The following is a 19,011-nucleotide window of genomic DNA, read 5'->3' as shown; positions in this document are numbered from 1 at the left end:
CACCTCCACAAGTACAACTACACTTCCCTTCCTCTGCCTGCCTAAATTGTAAAGTTCAATTTTCAGCATAGTGTCTTATACATCTCATTGTTACAATGGGTCAACCTATATCTCTATTTAAGCATTTTGTTTTTTCTTTTCCCCTCCCCAAATTAGAGAAGTGTAAATACAAGATGCAGGGCACTGACATCAAATACAGTGAAAACAGGGGTTATACCGTGGGGGAGGAACATACAAAGAAACAAAATCCCATTGATCCTCAGGTCTGTTCTTGTGCCAGTACCAAGCTGTTTTGCTTACTATAGCTTTGTAGTAGAATTTGAAGTTTGGATTACTTCTTGTATTTCATTGAAGAATGAGGTTGGGATATTGATAGGTATTGCACTGAATTTGTAGATAGCCTTTGGCAGTATTGCCATTTTCACCTTAATCCTCCCAATCCAGGATCATGGTTGTTGTTGTTTTTTTTTTTTTTTTCCACATCCTTAGTTCTGCTTTAATTTCCTTTTTCAGGTTTTTAAAGTTTTCCTCATAGAGGTCCTTCACTTCTTTAGTTAACTCTTAGGTATTTTATTTTATTTTTGTGGGGCTATGACAAAAGGAGTTGCTTTTCTGATTTCAGTCGTGCTCTTCTCATTATTGGCGTGGAGACAAGCCATTGATTTTTACAGGTTAATTTTATACCCTGCTACTTTGCTACTTATGGATCAGCTTGAGTAACTTGGGAGTGGAGTCTATGGGGTTCTTTAAATACAAGATTAACAAGGAAGCTTTTGACAAAACTTCTCTTATCTAAGCTAGTGACCCTGCTGCATAGCCCCACTTACTTCCTTCAACTGCACATCTCTTCACAGAACACTGTTAGGACCTGCAAACCATACTTATGCAATGAAACCTTAATTTCCGTTGGGAAAGAAATGAATAATACCTGGTCCTCATTTAAGCCATTTTGAGGAACTCAGGTTAAGGGAATCCATCTTGTATTATGGTTTGAATTTTACCATGTTTCCCTTTTGTAATCATGAAAATGAAAAAAAAAGCAAAACAATAAAACCAAAGAACAGAGTCAACCAAAAACAAAGGCATAAAGTAAAAGCACAGAAAGAGCCGAATTATGAAGGAATAAGAGAATAATCCAGTTGTGGGGTAGATGCTAGTGTTCCTTTCTACCCTACCTGGCATCTGGTTACATTATTTTCTTTAACTGGCATTAGAAATCCCTAGAGAATAACTGAGACATGCCCTCTTTTCATATAAGCTGGCTTTTGTAACGTGCAACTTTAAGAATTCTAAATAACCCACGACCTTTTTACATTAGAGGCATTATGAGGTTGAACTATGATGATAACATACACAGAACAAATGTGGCAGGATATGCTAAAGTAGTCTAGAATGAACTAAAATTATGATATTTAAAATGAGATAATTTTTAAATAATTATGTTAAAAATTACCATATAGATATATAAAGATCCTATCTGTTAATTTGAATATAATTGGAAGAAATAGAGGAAAAATATTTTATAAGGTATAGATTTTTTTCTTGCTTATTTAAGTAATTCTAAATTAGATAATGCCATTAAGTATAAACTCTCTAAATGGAATATTTCTGTCTTCTGGTGATCACTTTCCACTTCTGGGTCAATTCTATTACTATAATTAAGTTTCTGTTTAATCAATTTTATTTCTGTGCTTAATAAAAAAGGGCAATTTTTCTAGATGTTCTGCTTTTCCAATTATATAACCACTAAGAAATCAATTGCTCAACAAAAGTTAAAGTAATATGATTTGAACATGCATTACTCTCTAACAGAAAGACCTAATGAGCCTGATGAAAAATAAGAATCTGTCTCCCCACCCCCCAAAACAAATAAATAAATTTCAGCAAAGGAGAAGCTTGGGATCTGTTGGATTTGTCAAACATTTCATGGATCTTCCAAAACATTTTGGCAGGATAATTCCCTAAAGTGCTTCATTATCCATCAATTCATATTTCAATGTCACTTAATATTTGTTGAATATTCACAACATGCTAGCATTGCACAGCTGCTGAGAACACACTTCTGTCTCTCAGGCTCACACTGCATGTTTTTTGAAAGATGAAAAATAACATGTATTTTAAAATTTGTTGAGAGGATAGAAGAAAATTGGCCTGAAAACAAATTAGCACACACTCCCATCAAGAATGACTTTTCTTATGCCTTTAGGAAGACGACCATTGTTCCTAGGGCATAGATAGATGTCTATCTATCTATCTATCTATCTATCTATCTATCTATCTATCTATCTATCTATCTACCTATCTATCTATCTATCTTTATATGTGTATGATATATACACACAATATTATCTATCTAGCTTATGAGAAGGTATATCCATATAGAAGTGAAAGCTTGTATACTTATATATAGAAACCCCTTCCATTTAATTTTATTTTCATGTTTATTTTATGTTTCAGTGTAAACTTTAATTTTATTCTCTCAAAAAAATTACCATCAAATTTGTATTCACAATCTGAGTTTCAAGTTTCTGTTTAGATATATGCATCTTTCTATCACTTAAGAAGTGTTGAAATTTCCTTTTCTCTCTGTTATTTATTTCTATTTGTTATCTAACTTAAAAATTACTGCATACACATTTTTATATTCTCTTGGTTTTCTTTTACAAAGAAATAAATTATACTTCCTTAAGTTGTCCCAATATCTGCTTAGAAAGACCTGCTTAGGCCATATCACTGAAAATAACATTTACAGTCCTACTCACACTTCTAGACTTTGCTTTAGGTTTCTTTTTTTTTCTTTCCTGATAGTTGACTTGTTTTGAAATTGATGCCAGGCTTTTTCTATTCACTATGTTTTTAAATCTCATAAAGTTAGGATTTTGGCTTTAATTTTTAAGAAAAGAGTGTAGTAGATGAAACTAGTCCAGAAGTGTTAATGAGTTAATATATGAAAATGTATTACTTTTCTTTGTTTCTGTTGATCAATATTACCTTCATTCTTATTCTACATGAATTAATTGTATTTTACCTGAGGAAAATATGTTCTCTCTGTTTTCTCGTGAAATCATCTTATTTGTTTTTCATGTATCCTTTATATATTCAACTCTCATAAAGACTAAATATGGTAATTACTAAGTATAATGCTTAAATGAATTTTATGCAAAAATACACAGTCTGAGGAGCAGAGACAGGCATATATAGATACTTAGTATGATATTCTAATATTTTTTATGGATTCTAGATGGCTTTCATTTAGATAAACATAGATAACTTTTTAAATATTTTTAAATACTCAAGTAAATTCTCTTTATTAGAATGAATCTTATTGCTTTGTTATATTTCATTGACCTAAGCATAATATAGAATATAACATTACTGGCTATTACATAAAGTCATTCTCTGTTATTTCCTCATAATAAAACTATAAAGGAATGAAAAGCATGAAACTTTCCAAGATCTAAAGCCAACTTAGCTCTGGGGGAATAATTTAAATAGTTTATTGTTGTGATATCATGAGATAAAACAAATTCAGTATGTCTTTAGAACATCTTGTTCACTAGTTTTCCTACTACAGAATAATGAATTGCTACTTCTCAAAAAAAGTGAATGTCGCATCTGATTGCTTTTCTTTGATTTATTTCAAATAAAAATTATGTATTCTGGCCCAGAGTTTCCTCAAAATCTTGCATTCAAGCATATTTAACATTAACTTTAGAAGGGAACATAAGCATGGAGTATCCAAATAAGTCACTAATATTCGAGACTACTGTTTGAATTTCCTCTTTGTTCTTACTTGGAATTTCTTTTCATATTTTGAAAGAAAGGAGTGTGGGAATAAAACTTTTTGATTGGAGTTGGGTGTGATTTTTGAGGGTAGAAGTATAACTTTGGTTAGTTGGCAGTTTAGAAAGCAGATTCTCATGTATCAAAGGAATATACAGGAACAATAAAAGGCTTTTGATAATGATGCATAGGTGTTCTTATTTTTGGTGAAAAGAGTCAGTAGTACTTTACAATGCCTCTTTTTGCTGATAGAAACAAGTTGAAATGATAGTAGTTTGGTTTTACATATAGCTCTCTGGTTATTTTTTTTCTATTGATATTTTTCTCTCTCAGAGTCTATCTAGTTTGGGATAATTTGACCACAGGTCAATATTACTGTTATGTCCTCATAACAGTTTTTGTACATCAGGTCTCTCTTTGTTGAATAGTGTTGATTTTTTTATTGGCTTCATTATTAGACCAGGTACTCTTAGTAGACAAAGCTCCTGATCACATGTCATCAAATACAAAACCCAAATCTCCTCTGTGTTGTCACTGCATCCACCGAAACAGCATGAGGGATCAGACTGTTTCCTCCCAGGTACCTATCCAATAAGACTGTGCAATTCAGGGTGAATTTTATCCTGGAAATCTTACTATTGTGTAAGATTCTCCAATAATACTAACCAATGTGTAGAATGATGCAGTCAACCACTTGTCCCTCTGTCATGACATTTCACATATAATCTGAACTTTGCTTTATTTTATCTGGCTAGATATTTTCTATCCAATGTACATTGCCTGCAAAACAAGCAAATAAGTTGGATATTGGTTTTCTTGATACAGAGCTGTGTCATCTCTGTCGGTCATTGCCCACTTGATTTTCTTTCCACTTGGGCCCCCTGTTCATATAGTTATTACATTGAGATAGGCAATGTCTGTTGCAAATTTTCCATGACATATTAGCAGCTTGGGTTTTTAATCTTTTTACAAGGTAAGATATTTTTATGGTAGGATGAAGAAGTTTCGCAAAACTCCTCACACCTCATTCCTAGTTTAACTTCTCCACTAGCCTCTTCGGCAGGTCTCCTTGTGCATCTCTCTTCCCACGCTTTACTCGTGCTCTCTGGCCTGAGCTGTATTAAATTGGATAGTGTTTATCTGTGTCTAATCCATCTGTCCATTTGGACTGCTTTAACAGAGTACCATAAACTGGTGGGTGATAAGCAACAGAATATGTATTTTTAAAATTTCTTTTAGAGGTATAGCCCAGGCTGGTCTCAAACTCACGAGTGATCCTCCTACCTCATTCTCCTTGTTGTTTACCAGTGTGCACTACCACAGCCAGTCAGAATATGTTTTTTCTAAAAAAGTATTGAAGATCATCTTGAGATTAGTGAGGTCATAGAAGCAATATAAACTATCCTTCTCCTTTGTCAGAATCAAGGACTGTGTCCAGAAAAGTGAGCTACTTTCACAAGACAATGTAACAGATTATAAAAATAGATAGCAGAAAATACATCTATTGTTCTCAGAGTCCTAGAGGCTAAAAAGTTTAGATTCAGTACCTATTAAGAGGTAGCTGCACCCTCACATGGTGGGAAGAATGAATGAACTCCTGTGGCACTACTTCATAAGGTCTCTTCACAAGATTGTACCTGAATGACATGCATTACTTTTCCACAGACTTCATCTCTTAATATCAACCCACTGGGATAAAACACCAAGAAAGTTATTCAAAAAGGGTGGGATGGGGTCAAGGGGAATGGAGTGGGCAAATGAAGAGGAGAAAAAGAGGAGCATGTAGTCAAGAATCCAATGTATATTCTACAAAATGAAGAAAAATTGAAAGGAGAGGAGGATAGGAGAGGGACGAGCAAGAATGTTGAAAGGGTGTAATTTGTGGAGAGGAAGGGAAAAAACAAATCGTTTAAATAGGGGTACAGGTGGACCCATTGCAACAATGAGATGTACAAGTCATTATGTCGAAAACGAACTTTACAACTTTGGTGGGGGGGGAGGAGTGTTAGGTGGGGGGCCAGGGGGAGGATGGGAAAAGATGGGAAGGGGAAACAAAGGAGGAGGCTACAATGCTTGATAAGAAATGTACTCACTATCTTGTCCATGTAACTGTAACCCCTCTGTACAGTATTTTCACACACACACAAAAAGAATGTTGAAAGGACTGGCGTTGATCAAGATGTGTTGCAACCAGAAACTGCTTTGTTAAATGGCAACTTCTTTTTACAACTACAAGATAATGGAGTGACACAGATTCAGATCATAGCAGTAGATTTCACAGAATACTTGCTTGGTTGTCTGCTATGAAGGTTGCTACAATTTCCTCTTGTAGCATAGGGGCTTCTCTGTCATCTGTTTTTTTTTTTTTTTTGGTTGTGGGGCTTGAACTCTGCACCTGGGCACTGTCCCTAAGCTCTTCAGCTCAAGGCTATCAGTCTACCACTTGAGCCACAGCACCACTTTGGTTTGCTGGTCATTTATTGGAGGTAAGTCTTATGGACTTTCCTGTCTGGGCTGGCTTTGAACCGTGATCCTCAGATCTCAGCCCCTTAGTAGCTAGGATTACAGGCTTGAGAAACAAGTTTTAAGTGGCAGTACTGTCTGAATTTCAGCATAGACATGCTGAAGACCCTTATTTTTCACTAGAATCTATTAAGTACTAACAGGTTTTTATTTCACCTAGCAAATGCATTCAAACAGTATTCTGTTTAATTTGTTACTTGCAGAATTCAGAGAGGGTTACTGTTTTTCTGCTGCTTTGTGGTGACAGACGTTTTGAGAAGCAATCATGTTCTGGCATTTTTGAGGTCTTTGGAATTGTAAAACATTTGATGCTGTGGAGGGTCCATGAGTTTCAGAAAGGTTTCTACCCTGCGCATGGAAGCACATATGTCTTCCCAAAGTCTCCAAATGACTTGTCAGTTTTTGCTCGATTGGGTTGATTATAATGTCATCTATTTAGTGGACCAGTGTGCTGTTTTCCAGATGTCCAGATGGTCTAGGTCCGTTCAGAGTATATTAAGTCAGAGCCAGGGAAAGTTAATATAGCTCTGGGTCAGTATAGTTCTGGTTTCAATACAGCTCTGAACATGTATAGTGTTCTTTGTTCCACATGCAACTAATTTGTTGCTGATCCTCTTTCCTGACTGGTTTGGAAGAGACAGAACTACACAATGACCACATGCAGCAACCAGAAGCTGTGGTAGTCTGCTTTAGCCAAAAAAAAAACAAAAACAAAAACAAAAACAACAACCATGACTAAAATTAAAAATACTACAAGATTATCTATGAAGTAATAAGTAAGGATTCATATTCTACACTTTAAAATTTATCTTTAAATAGTTATACAAAGGAGTTGCCATTTAATAAAGAAGTTTATGAATACAATGTATCGTGATCAATGTTACCCCTTTCAACATTCTCACCCATCCTCCTCCTTAATTTTGAAGGATATACATTTTCCCATTCTTCTCTTCATTTGTCTGTCTTTTTCCCTTGAGCCCATCCCACCTTATTGAAAACCTATTTCCTGGTGTTTTATTTTGCTGAACTCTGATTTTAACTTTGTATGGATTTACATATTTTGAGATCTCCCATACTGCAGTAAATGCATTTGTATACACTGGCATATCACCCAATATACGTATAGTGCTGCTACTTTATGGATTTTTACCTATCTCAGGGGTCTTTCAAATGTAACTCCCGTGATAGGTAAGGGATGGCCATATTTACTTCTGAGTTTATAAGCTAAATCTAGCTTCTACATATAAGGGAAAACATGAATCCTTTGTCATTTGGGGCCTCACTTAACATAATGTTTTCCAAGCCTTTTTAGTTCTTCACAAATGGTACAATGTCAGTCTTTCTAATGGGTGAGTAAAATCCACTGGGTACAGATACCGTATTTTCTTTCATACATGGAGGGGCTGATTCTATACCTTGGCTATAGTGAATAGTGCCGTAATAGACATGATTGTGCTGATGGCTTTACTGTATCCTGGTTTTTAATCTTTTGGGTAAATTCTTATGAGTGGGATTGCTGTATCAATTTTTAAAGAGTTAATGTGGTGAATTAAGTTATGATATGAAAGATGCCATAACTTATATTATCTACATTTTTGAATATCACACTAATTACTGAATTTCATCTAGAATAGAATAGTATATTGTTTTGGGATTTGTATAAAAGAAGGGGGCAATTTTCAGAAGATTCAAGTTACACATTTAGACCTGAGCATAATCGTGCTAGATAGATTAGCCTATGGACCTAGTAGACCCATTGGGATCATGACATTGCCCAAGATTCCTTTTATGATGTGGCCTCGTAGAGTAGAGGTACACCTGTACTCTGAAAGATTTCCATGGAGATACTGAGAGATCTGGGTTGTTGAATATCAAGGTCAATTTAGACATAATTTACATACTTACTTGAGAAAATGGGCACAGGGAAAGACTGAAGACATTATAGCTGAGTATGTTTCCTGTGGTGTTCTATGGAGAATGGACATGGTTTTCGTGAATGCTCCCACCTGACATTTGATTCCTTCAGCAACATCTATGTGCTTCTATCTGGTATAGTGTGTTTCATTTACTGTACTCATAGCTCTCTTAATCATTTCCCTGACTACTATTTCTATATTCCCTGGCTACTTTTTCATTATTGCCACTCATTGTAATGATTGCATATCCCTTGCTTCTGCTGGTTTATCCACACCTGACTACTCTTATTTCAGGATCTTCTTATTGTCAGTGCCATCATGGAGCTGAGGTTTAGCTGCAGCATCTCTGCTTTTAGTCTGACCCACAGATGATCCTCAGTACCTAGCTTCTCAGCAATGTCAGCACTGTGGGAGTAAGGATGGCTATAATAAGTAAAGGATTTTCTTATTGTTCAATTCCAAAGAACTTTGTAGCCTTTCTAGCATTCTCAAAGGAATAAATAAAATGAGCAGTATATGACTATTTTCATATTTTGATAGAGTAACTGAGGCACAGGTAATTTGGGTAATATAATTTAAAGTCAGATAGATGTCTAGTGGTAAAGCCAGGCTCTGAAAGCTGAGATTATCTTGATTATATGGGGTGGCAAACAGAGAAATGCCAATAAATATGGAAAGTATAAACATATGTCAAAACTAGAGCATTGCACTTAAATGCAAATATATTTTCCTATTATCGAATATAATGCAAAATAGAAACATTGGAAATAAATGTATGCATTCATATATATGTGTGTGTAATTTTGATTTATATATTATATAATATATTATATGTTGTTTGCAACTGTTATTAGAAGCTAAGAATAAGGGACTAAAATGCAGATTTGTTTTTAAAATTAACAATTCAATTTTCAACATTTTAAAAATAATCACCTTACTTTCAGTTATAACTGTCACTTGGTTAATTTATGTACTGTCTCTCAGTTAGTTTCTCCAGGGTAAATATATATTCACATTTACTAGAATATTTTATACTGTTCTTGTCCTTCAAGTTTTTTATATCATTATTCTAACTTTTCCTTTATTTTTTAATATATTAGACATTTTATTTCAGCTCTGAGTTTCTTGCTTTGGGGATTTTATTTATTTATAAGCTCCTGTATTTACTATACAATTCATTGTCATTATTCATTGTCATTCATTTTTCCATCTGAGGTTATCTGTATACAGATGTAAGTCCCATGAATTTAACTTCTTTAGCAGCCTAGATATCAATGGCGATGCCTTTTTCTCTAGGGAATTTGTATGTGTTTTGAATGATTTCACTTGCAATCAGTGGGAGGGGGTAGTGGTGTTGGTGGCAGGCTTCTCCACAATAATTATTACTCATGGTTATCTGCAGAAGGGCTAAAAGGAGTTGTCTAAGGGGAAGGAGGGTATATGGCAGTTTCTGTGCTTGAGGACTGGTGGAGAGCATGCAATCCATTTACAAACTCAAATGTTGATGTAACCAGAGTCCTAGGAGTTAACACTTACCTGCTTGACCTTGTTGACACCTCATTATCACAGGTTTCTATCTTTATGCATTTGGTACCTATGATCTCACTTTCTCTCCATTCTCTGTCATTTAAGTTGTTATTCTCTACCTCTGGGCTTCACACTTAGCCCATTCATTTCCCTTCATGGAAATATAATAATCTATCACCCTAACTATCTTAAAATGGAAATGACAAAAGAAAACATAGGTTGAACAGTAGGAGAACATGACTACTCACAGATGATTTTAAAAGTTGAGAAATATCCCAAACATTTTTTATATTTTATATTTATATTTATTTTTTATTTATATATTTTATTGTAAATATACTATACAGAGGGTTACACTTACATGAGTAAGGTAATAAGTCCATTTCCTATCAAGCATTGTTGCCCCCTCCTTTGTTTTTCCCCTACTATCCCTTCCCTCCCCACCTTCCCAACTCCTCTCTCCCTCTGTCTTCCCCCCTCACAAAGTTGTAAAGTTCAACATAACCCCTGTTGTCACTGTTGGTGTCCTGAATCTTATATATACACTTTCCTAATTTGGGGAGGGGGAAGGGAAATAACAAAATGCTGAAATAAGGATACAGGATGACCCATTGTCACAATGAGATCTACAAGACACTAAACCTTTTAACTTAATACTTGTTTGGGTTTGAAAACTTGTGAATGATCATTATTTTGACTGACGATTGCAAAGAAGGAGCATAAGTAATTCGGTGAGATTTTTAGTAATTCTAAAATGTACTCTGTTTTATGTAAGAGGGACAATGTAAAGATATAGTAACCAAATTTCTCATAGTCACACAGTCGTGGAAGTAGTTTTGTATTCTGGAGCACTCATAAAATAAGACTGAGAGTTGGTCTATCAGCTGGTAAACTCAGGCTCCCTGACTGAGTACACTGGTTACATACATCATGAGTGTAGAAGTCAAGATCCTCATGGATCTAAGAAAATCCAATCTGAGCCTGTGCCACAGGCTTGTCTTTTGTTTCCATATTCTTTCTACAAATTTCTGATTCATATGTCATTGTAAGGTGAGAAAATGGAGAAGCCACATTTTGAGGGGTCAAGTCTTGGAATATTTACTAAAAGGCTGGTGACTGCATGATGGACTCCAGTCTCAAAGACAGCAGCCAGCAAATACACTTAATACTGTTAGAAAACTGAGCCATAAAGGCCAGAGAGGAAAGAACAAAAATACAAACAAACCAATTTAGCTCCCATGGAGAACTGAATTGGGACACAATGGTGAGCAGAGAAGAGCCAAGAGACTGGAGACAGGACAAAAACATGGAGACATGTGGCATGACATAATGGTGCCTGAACTGTTCTGGGCCTAAGTAAGATCAGTCAGGGAGCAGGTTTACAGGAAACTCCTAGTCTCAGGAACTGGACTGACAGCTTTAGTAAACTACCAGCTAAGCACCCACCCCTGCCTCCAGGGATTCAGGATGCCCATCACCTAGGAGGAGGGGCATCACTTTCTCCCACCATGAAGACAATATGCCAGACCCTATCATCCACCATGTGGCCAAGATGGCACCAGCCAGATCTGAACTCCCTATTTCAATACCACTTGATCTCATTTTTCCAGATTTAGTCCTAACATAAGATGAAGTGTTTTTTTGTGCACAAAATATTTACAAGTTTGCATTTGAAGGTACCTGTTCTTACTGAGTCTTTTCTTGAATATGGGAATAAGGCCATGGAGAACACACACACACACACACACACACACACACACACACACACACACACACACACACAGATACAAAGAGACAGAGCTAGATTATGCAAACTGTTGATTTGGTTAATGAAAGGAATTCATCAGAAGTTTTTTGGCAGGTATGATATGGGACATCATATTTACAGATGGAAAGGTGATTCTTTCATTGTGTAGAGAGCAGACCAAATGATGGGAGAGTAAAAGGAGACAGTTCTGTTAATAGTAATTTCTGTGGCTCAGAGAGACTCAGAGAGTAGAACAGCAGAACTGAAGAAGAAAAGTGTTTATAGAAGTAATATGGTTTAATTTATGAAGGGTAGAACATTGGTCCAAAATGCTTCATCCTTGGAGGAATAAGAGAAGTTGGATAGGGACAAAATACATGAGAGAAGACCATTCAAGTGCCAAGGATTGCATACATACACTAGGAGATAAGAAACATGGAGGATTACCTTCTACATATTTTAGAAGCCTGTATATACATTGATTTTAGATTTCTAGATTCTAGACCTGGGAAAGAACATAGGTCTTTGTTGTAAGCCTTTTGGCATTAAGGGGATTTACATGGCACTGGGAAACTAATACAAGGAGAAAATAAGACATCAAGAATTCTCAAAGTGTGACAGATTTTTGGTCAGTAAGTAGTTTTTAATAAGCTACTTCTTTTCAAAAAGTCTTCACAAAATGTTTTTGCTTGTGTCTATTTTCGCTTATCTGAATTCTTCTGGTCCCTAGGATTTTGTTTATTTTTTTTGACAACCTTATGAATGAATAGAATATTATTTACTTGATATGTGAGATCAGAAGAATCTAGTAAGGCATCATTTTTCTTTAGTTTCTCAATTACAAAATTTCTAGTATGAATGTATAGATATCCTTGGAAGTAGGCCTTCTTTTTTTCTAATTTGCTCTCTGGTTTATACAGATGCAATTAACAGAAACTATGGATAATGAGATAATAACTATATATATGAGATAATAAACTATATATATGATATAATTACTTAACTATATAAACATTAAGTATTAATATCTGAACAAAAATACTCTGTTTCATTACTGTCCTTTTCTTACATCACTACATGTGCTTTATAAGTCACTGAGTTTTGGTTTGTACCTCTACGTAATAATGATGTAGCAGGCTGAGAAGGTGGCTCAGTGGTAGAGTGCTTGCCTTGCATGCATGAGGCCCTGGGTTCGATTCCTCAGCACCACATAAACAAAAAGAAAAAAGCCGGAATTGGTGCTGTGGCTCAATGGTAAAGTGCTAGTCTTGAGCTGAAGAGCTGAGGGACAGCGCCCAGGCCCAGAGTTCAGGCCCCACGACCGGACCCCCCCAAAAAAATGATGTAGCAAAGGAGGAGGCAACAATGCTTGATTAGAAATGTACTCATTACCTTGCTCATGTAACTGTAAGCCCTCCTCTGTACAGTATTTTCACCATAAAAACTTATTTAAAAAATAATGATATAGCATCATTAACATCAGAAAACCAAAGCTTAAGGTAAAAAAATCAATAGAAAATAAAAAGTGAGATATTTTGTGCTTAGAAAAGAGGAATGTACACATGGAAAACAATATAACAATTATAAACTTTACTGAACCCAACTAAAAGGAAAATTGATATTTTAACAATCATAGTGGGACAGATTCACACTTTTCCCAGAAACAAGTAAAATAAGACAAAATACAGGGGGGAAAATGATAGCATTTGAGAAATTTTTTTATTGTCAAGGTGATATACAGAGGGGTTACAGTTACCTAAGTAAGGTAATAACTACATTTCTTGTCACACTTGTTATTCCCTCATTTTTCTCTTACTTTGCCTTCCCTAACCCCTCGCCCCCAACTTGTACAGATCATTTCCAACATATTGTCTTGTGTATATCATTGTGGCACTGGTTCCCCCTTCCATTCCCTAATTCAAATAAATATATATACAATACCAGGGTACCAAAATCAAATACCGTGACAGCAGGGGATATACCATAGGAGGAAGAACATGAATGGCCAATAGACACATAAAGAAATGTTCAACATCTCTGGCAATAAAAGAAATGCAAATCAAAACAACATTGAGATTTCACCTAACCCCAATTGGAATGGCTATAATCAAGAAATCTAATAACAACAGATGCTGGAGGGGATGTGGCCAAAAAGGAACCCTACTGCACTGTTGGTGTAAATTTGCTCAACCACTCTGGAAAGCAGTATGGAGGTTCCTCAAAAGACTATACATAGAGCTCTCCCCTGTAACCCAGCAATCCCACTTCTGGCACTTACCCAAAAGATCACAAACAAGGCCATACTAAACCTACCAGCACAACCATGTTAATCACAGCATTATTCACTATAGCTAACATGTGTAACCAACCCAGATGCCCCTCAGTAGATGAATGGATCAAGAAAATGTTTATATATATATATATATATATATATATATATATATATATATATATATAACACACACACACACACACACACACACAATGGAATTCTATGCCTCCATCAGAAAGAATGACACCGCCTCATTTGTTAGGAAATGGAAAGACTTGGAAAAAAAAGTATGCCAGACCCAAAGAAACATAGGTCCCATAGCTTTCCTTATTTTCAATAATCAGTATATATCTAGGATAATCTTAGCAGATGAGCAGAATAGCTCAATAGCTATGTACATATGACCATAAGACACTAAGCAAAATGAACTCCAAGACATAGACACAAGTATTTGAAAATTTTAAGAAACAAATATTTACAAAATATGACTAAATAAAGGGTCACAAGGGTAGGCTTTAAAAGTAAAAAAAAAGATTACTTTATACAAACAAGATTTATTCAATAATAAAGCAATAATTTGATAATCTTCTGAAACCTAATACCTTAATAAAACTTAATAACTTAGATAACCTTTTAAGTAAAAAAGACAAAACTAATGAAAAAAAGAATAAGCAAGTAAAAATCATTAATATTTCATACCTATATTTCACAAGTATGGTATTATTTGAAAATAATACCATAGTTTCATTTCAGAGTAACTCCAGTTGTCAGCTAATTTTCAAAATAAAAGAGTTGCCTGACTAAACTATATGTCTCTTTTCAGGCACAATTAACATGAGACTAATGAGTTTAGCATTATCCAAATTAAGATTGGCAAGATATTTTAGGTAGGTCTTTGTCTTTGAAGTTAAAACTCAAGTTCACCCAAATAAAACTTTAGTGAGGATTTCTTGAATTCTGTAAGGAATATTTTCACAAGAATTTCAGCAATGCATCTTTCCCTCACCCTCCCCTTTGTTCCTAATGTACGAAAACAAAGTGGGCCTCAACAAACTTATACAAATTTCTGTTAAATTGCAATGGTGGGATGGTAAGCTTTACAATTTGTGCTTCACCTCGGTGAAACTTCCCTGGTTTAAGCAAATGAGGAAGAAGGTTGGGTTACTAATAGGGTTTCATGGTCTTTTACAAATCAGGCATCCTTTTTTTAATGCAGCAAAAAGGCCTAAGAGGGAATGCAGACAGAGACAAAGCAGAAACACAAACCACATGGCAGTGGGTGAGAGCCTGGAAAAAAGAAAACATATGCTTTGCATGTAAGTCTTTCCAATAATTTTGTCAGCAAATAATTCTATCAGCAACAGGAAGGTACCCATTGGCAATAGTAGGTCATGCTATTTGTGTTCAAGGAAAACAGAGAAAGAAAGAAATAGTGCTGATCATAAACAACAGAGTTAGAAGTTGAAAGCATAAAGATAGCATTTGGAAATGTACAAATGGAAGAATAATTGAATAGAGTATCAAAAGGCCAAGAACTGGAGCATAAAAATGGGAAAAAGAAAGTTCTAATCAAGGTGACGGGAAAAACAAAGAGATATGTAGGGGACCAAAGTGATTTAACTCCTAAAGGTCAACTATCATTTACATCACCAGAAATAAAACCAAAATAATTCCTAATATATTGTGAGAAGCTAGAACTAGCAAGACTATAGAAAATTTTGTCTCTTGCTTTCTTTTCTTCATTCCTTTTCAAGTTAGAATCCCACACTTGACCTTCATATCCACAATGTCAATGCCCTGAAAGTACATCTGCTCACCCAGAGTTCCATATTTCATCTCCTCATATGATGATGGCGACTTCCAGACAAGGAGGAGCCGCTGAAGCAGACCAGGCTGTAGTGCAGACTTTTAGGAGTCTAGGTCATGATCATGGAAGAGGCCATACTGGAAGATTAAAGGCAATCAAATGAGAATAACATTACTGGGGGTGGGGAGTAATTAATAGCCAAGTCACAACTGGCCAACTGTAGCACTGTTCAGAGAACATGCAAAGAGAATTGGAAAGCTGAGCCAATAAAGGGCTGTTAGAGATGGGGCCTTCAGAAGCAGGATGGGTTGGGCAGGGCTACAGGGAGAAAGAAAGAGAACTTCCTACTGGATCTGTATGTAGGTACGTAAAGCTGGGATTCCCGTTTGTTCCTTTCACTGTATTTCTTGCTCTGGAATTTCCTTTTCTGTTCTCCTTCCATTCTGTAACCCCCTAGAATTATCTCAGCTTTGTATTAAGAAGAAGAAGAATAACAACAACAAAATCTTATCAGATTAAATTTTATGATGGACTTAACCTCTCTGAGGAGTAATTTGTAAGTCTGAAACATTTTCCCCCTACCACTAAGCAGTAGTGTCCATTGGAGGAAGTTGAGCAAAACTTTGGTCTGAATGTCCGTAAATTGGACCAGTTAACTCATGGTTTCAATTTAACTGTTTGGCTCAGAAATCTGTATTTCATTAGGGTAAGCCTTTTCTAATTTTGCATTTTCTTTTACTTTCTCCTTGCTTCTTCTTCTTCTTCTTCTTTTTTTTTTTTTTTTTTTTTTTTTTTTTGCTTATGTGGTGCTGAGGAATCGAACCCAGGGCCTCATGTATGCAAGGCAAGCGCTGTACCACTGAGCCACCTTCCCACCCCCATCTCCTTGCTTCTTAATAAGGTTTATTTTCACATTTTGGTTTTACTTTGATAATCAAAAGGCAAGATTTTTGTTCATTTCTGGGTGTTATAGCATGGACCCACAGTATGCCCTGGAGGTTGTAGAAAAGGCAAAACTAATGAAACCTAAGGAAAGTGGGAAAAATAAATCATAGCCATCCTGTGATAATTGCATGTCATAATATGTCATAGAGACTTTTATCTCTGCGTTGTAGAGATTTTGTATCTGTGTGTCTAAAGCCTAAATTCCTATAATGATATTTTCAAAACCTGGCTACAAAACGTGGTCTTACAAAAATAGAATTGCCAAAATTAGTACTCCAAATCTGCATATTTATCAATTTTTCAGATAATGCTTAAACATCAAGGAACATAGTGAAATAAAGTACTACTCAGAATTAGTTTGGTTTCAACATTTCCTTCAAAGTCTTTGAATAATAAGAATTCAACTTGAAAAATGGAAAATTTTAATTCTTTTAAAGGGTTAGAAATGTCTAATTCCCTGTCCCAAAAATATCTCCATAATTGTTTTATCAGTCATAGAAAACTTTCTAAAGGTTTACTATTTTCTAACAAATCAGTTTTACAGATATTCTTATAAATGATAAAGGAGGAAATACTAAACCCCAACTTGTAACTTAACTTGCTAGTTAGCAGTTTACTATGACATGCCAGACGTAGGAAACCTAGGATTGCAGAACCTAATATATAATGAATGTTCATTAAACATTTATCTCTGAAGGAAAGAGGAACACTATTTTTTGCTGGTCTTGGAGCTTGAACTCAGGGCCTCTCTGTCTGTGCTCAAGGCTAGCACTCTACCACTTGAGCAAAAGCACTACTTCTGGCTTTTTCTGTTTATGAGGTATTGAAAAATCGAACCCAGGGCTTCATGCATGCTAGGCAAGCACTTTACCATTAAGCCACATTCCCAGTGCCAAGAACAACATTTTATTTTATTTTATTTTATTTATTTATTTATTTATTTATTTGGTCCGGTCGTGGGGCCTAACTCTGGGCCTGGGTGCTGTCCCTCAACTCTTCAGCTCAAGGCTAGCACTCTACCACTTGAGCCACAGCACCACTTCTGGCTTTTTACTTTTTGCTTATGTGGTGCTGAGGAATTGAACCCAGGGCCTCAGGCATGCAAGGCAAGTGCTCTACCACTGAGCCACCTTCCCAGCCCAAGAGCAACATTTTATAAGGAGGAAGAGAAGACAAAATAAAGCTGTGTGGCTGGTAATAATTTATAATTTGATTGTGAACTTCCAAAATGTTGTAGTGTGGGCCTCTGTGTAGCTTCCTGACATAAACTTTTACCTTTTATATTTCTGAGATATATTATTGTAAAAATACTGTACAGAGAGGTTACAGTTACATGAATAAGACAATGAATACATGTCCTATCGAGCATTGTTACTCCTCCTTTGTTTTTCCCCTACCATCCCCTTCTCTCTCCACCTCCCCAACTTCTCCCTCCCCCCCTCAAGTTGTAAAGTTCGTTTTCAACATAGTGTCTTGTACATCTCATTGTTACAATGGGTCAACCTATATCCTTATTGCAGGATTTTGTTATTTCCCTTCCCCTCCCCAAATTAGAAAAATGTAAATACAAAATGCAGGGCACCAACTCTGAGACATAATTTTTATAAAATGGAATTCACTAATCCACCCATCCATAAATGTAATATACAGTGGATACATATATTTCTATTACCCATACCTTATCAATATAGAACATTTCTATAACTTCGGAAAGTGTTTTCCTGTGGGCCAGTGGCGCAATGGATAACGCGTCTGACTACGGAAAGTGTTTTCCTTTCCCTTCTTTGTTAATCTCTCAGAGTCAACTGGTGTTTGATATCTGTCATGAAGAATTTGTATTTCTTCTGTTCTAGCAATTTGTATAATGAAATATTTCTTGACTCATCCACATTCTTGCATGTATTAGTAGTTCTCTTTTTATTACTGAGCAATTTTCTACTATGTGAGTATATGACTCTTTACTTGTTTGAATGTTCAGAAATATCTGTGTCATTTTTAGCTTTGAGCTATGAAGAACAAAACTCTGATGAATATCCTCCTTGAAACTTTTAGTTGACATGGTTCATTGATAGGATAAATACTAAGGAATGAAATTGCTAACTCAAAGGGCTAATGTGTATTTGACTTGATAAGAAATTACAAGGCAATGATGTTCCATCTGTAATGTAAAAATCAAGGGTTGGTTCACATGTTAGTCCATTCAGTTGCTATATCCAAAGATCTTAGACAATGTAGCTTATAAAAAAACACATATTTGGGCTGGGAAGGTGGTTAGTGGTAGAGTGCTTGCCTTGCATGCATAAGGCCTTGGGTTTAATTCCTCAGCACCTCATAAGCAGAAAAAGCCAGAAGTGGCACTGTGGCTCAAGTGGTAGAATATTAGCTTTGAACTGAAGAGATGAGGGACAGCGCCCAGGCCCAGAGTTCAGGCTCCACGACTGACAAAAACAAACAACAACAACAACAAAAAAACACACATATTGTTTAATTT

The sequence above is a fragment of the Dipodomys merriami genome, unplaced genomic scaffold (assembly GCF_024711535.1).
Source record: "Dipodomys merriami isolate MVZ:Mamm:240054 unplaced genomic scaffold, mDipMer1.0.p SCAF_2, whole genome shotgun sequence".
NCBI classification, from domain to species: Eukaryota; Metazoa; Chordata; class Mammalia; order Rodentia; family Heteromyidae; genus Dipodomys; species Dipodomys merriami.
Note: the sequence above shows the minus strand (reverse complement) of the source record.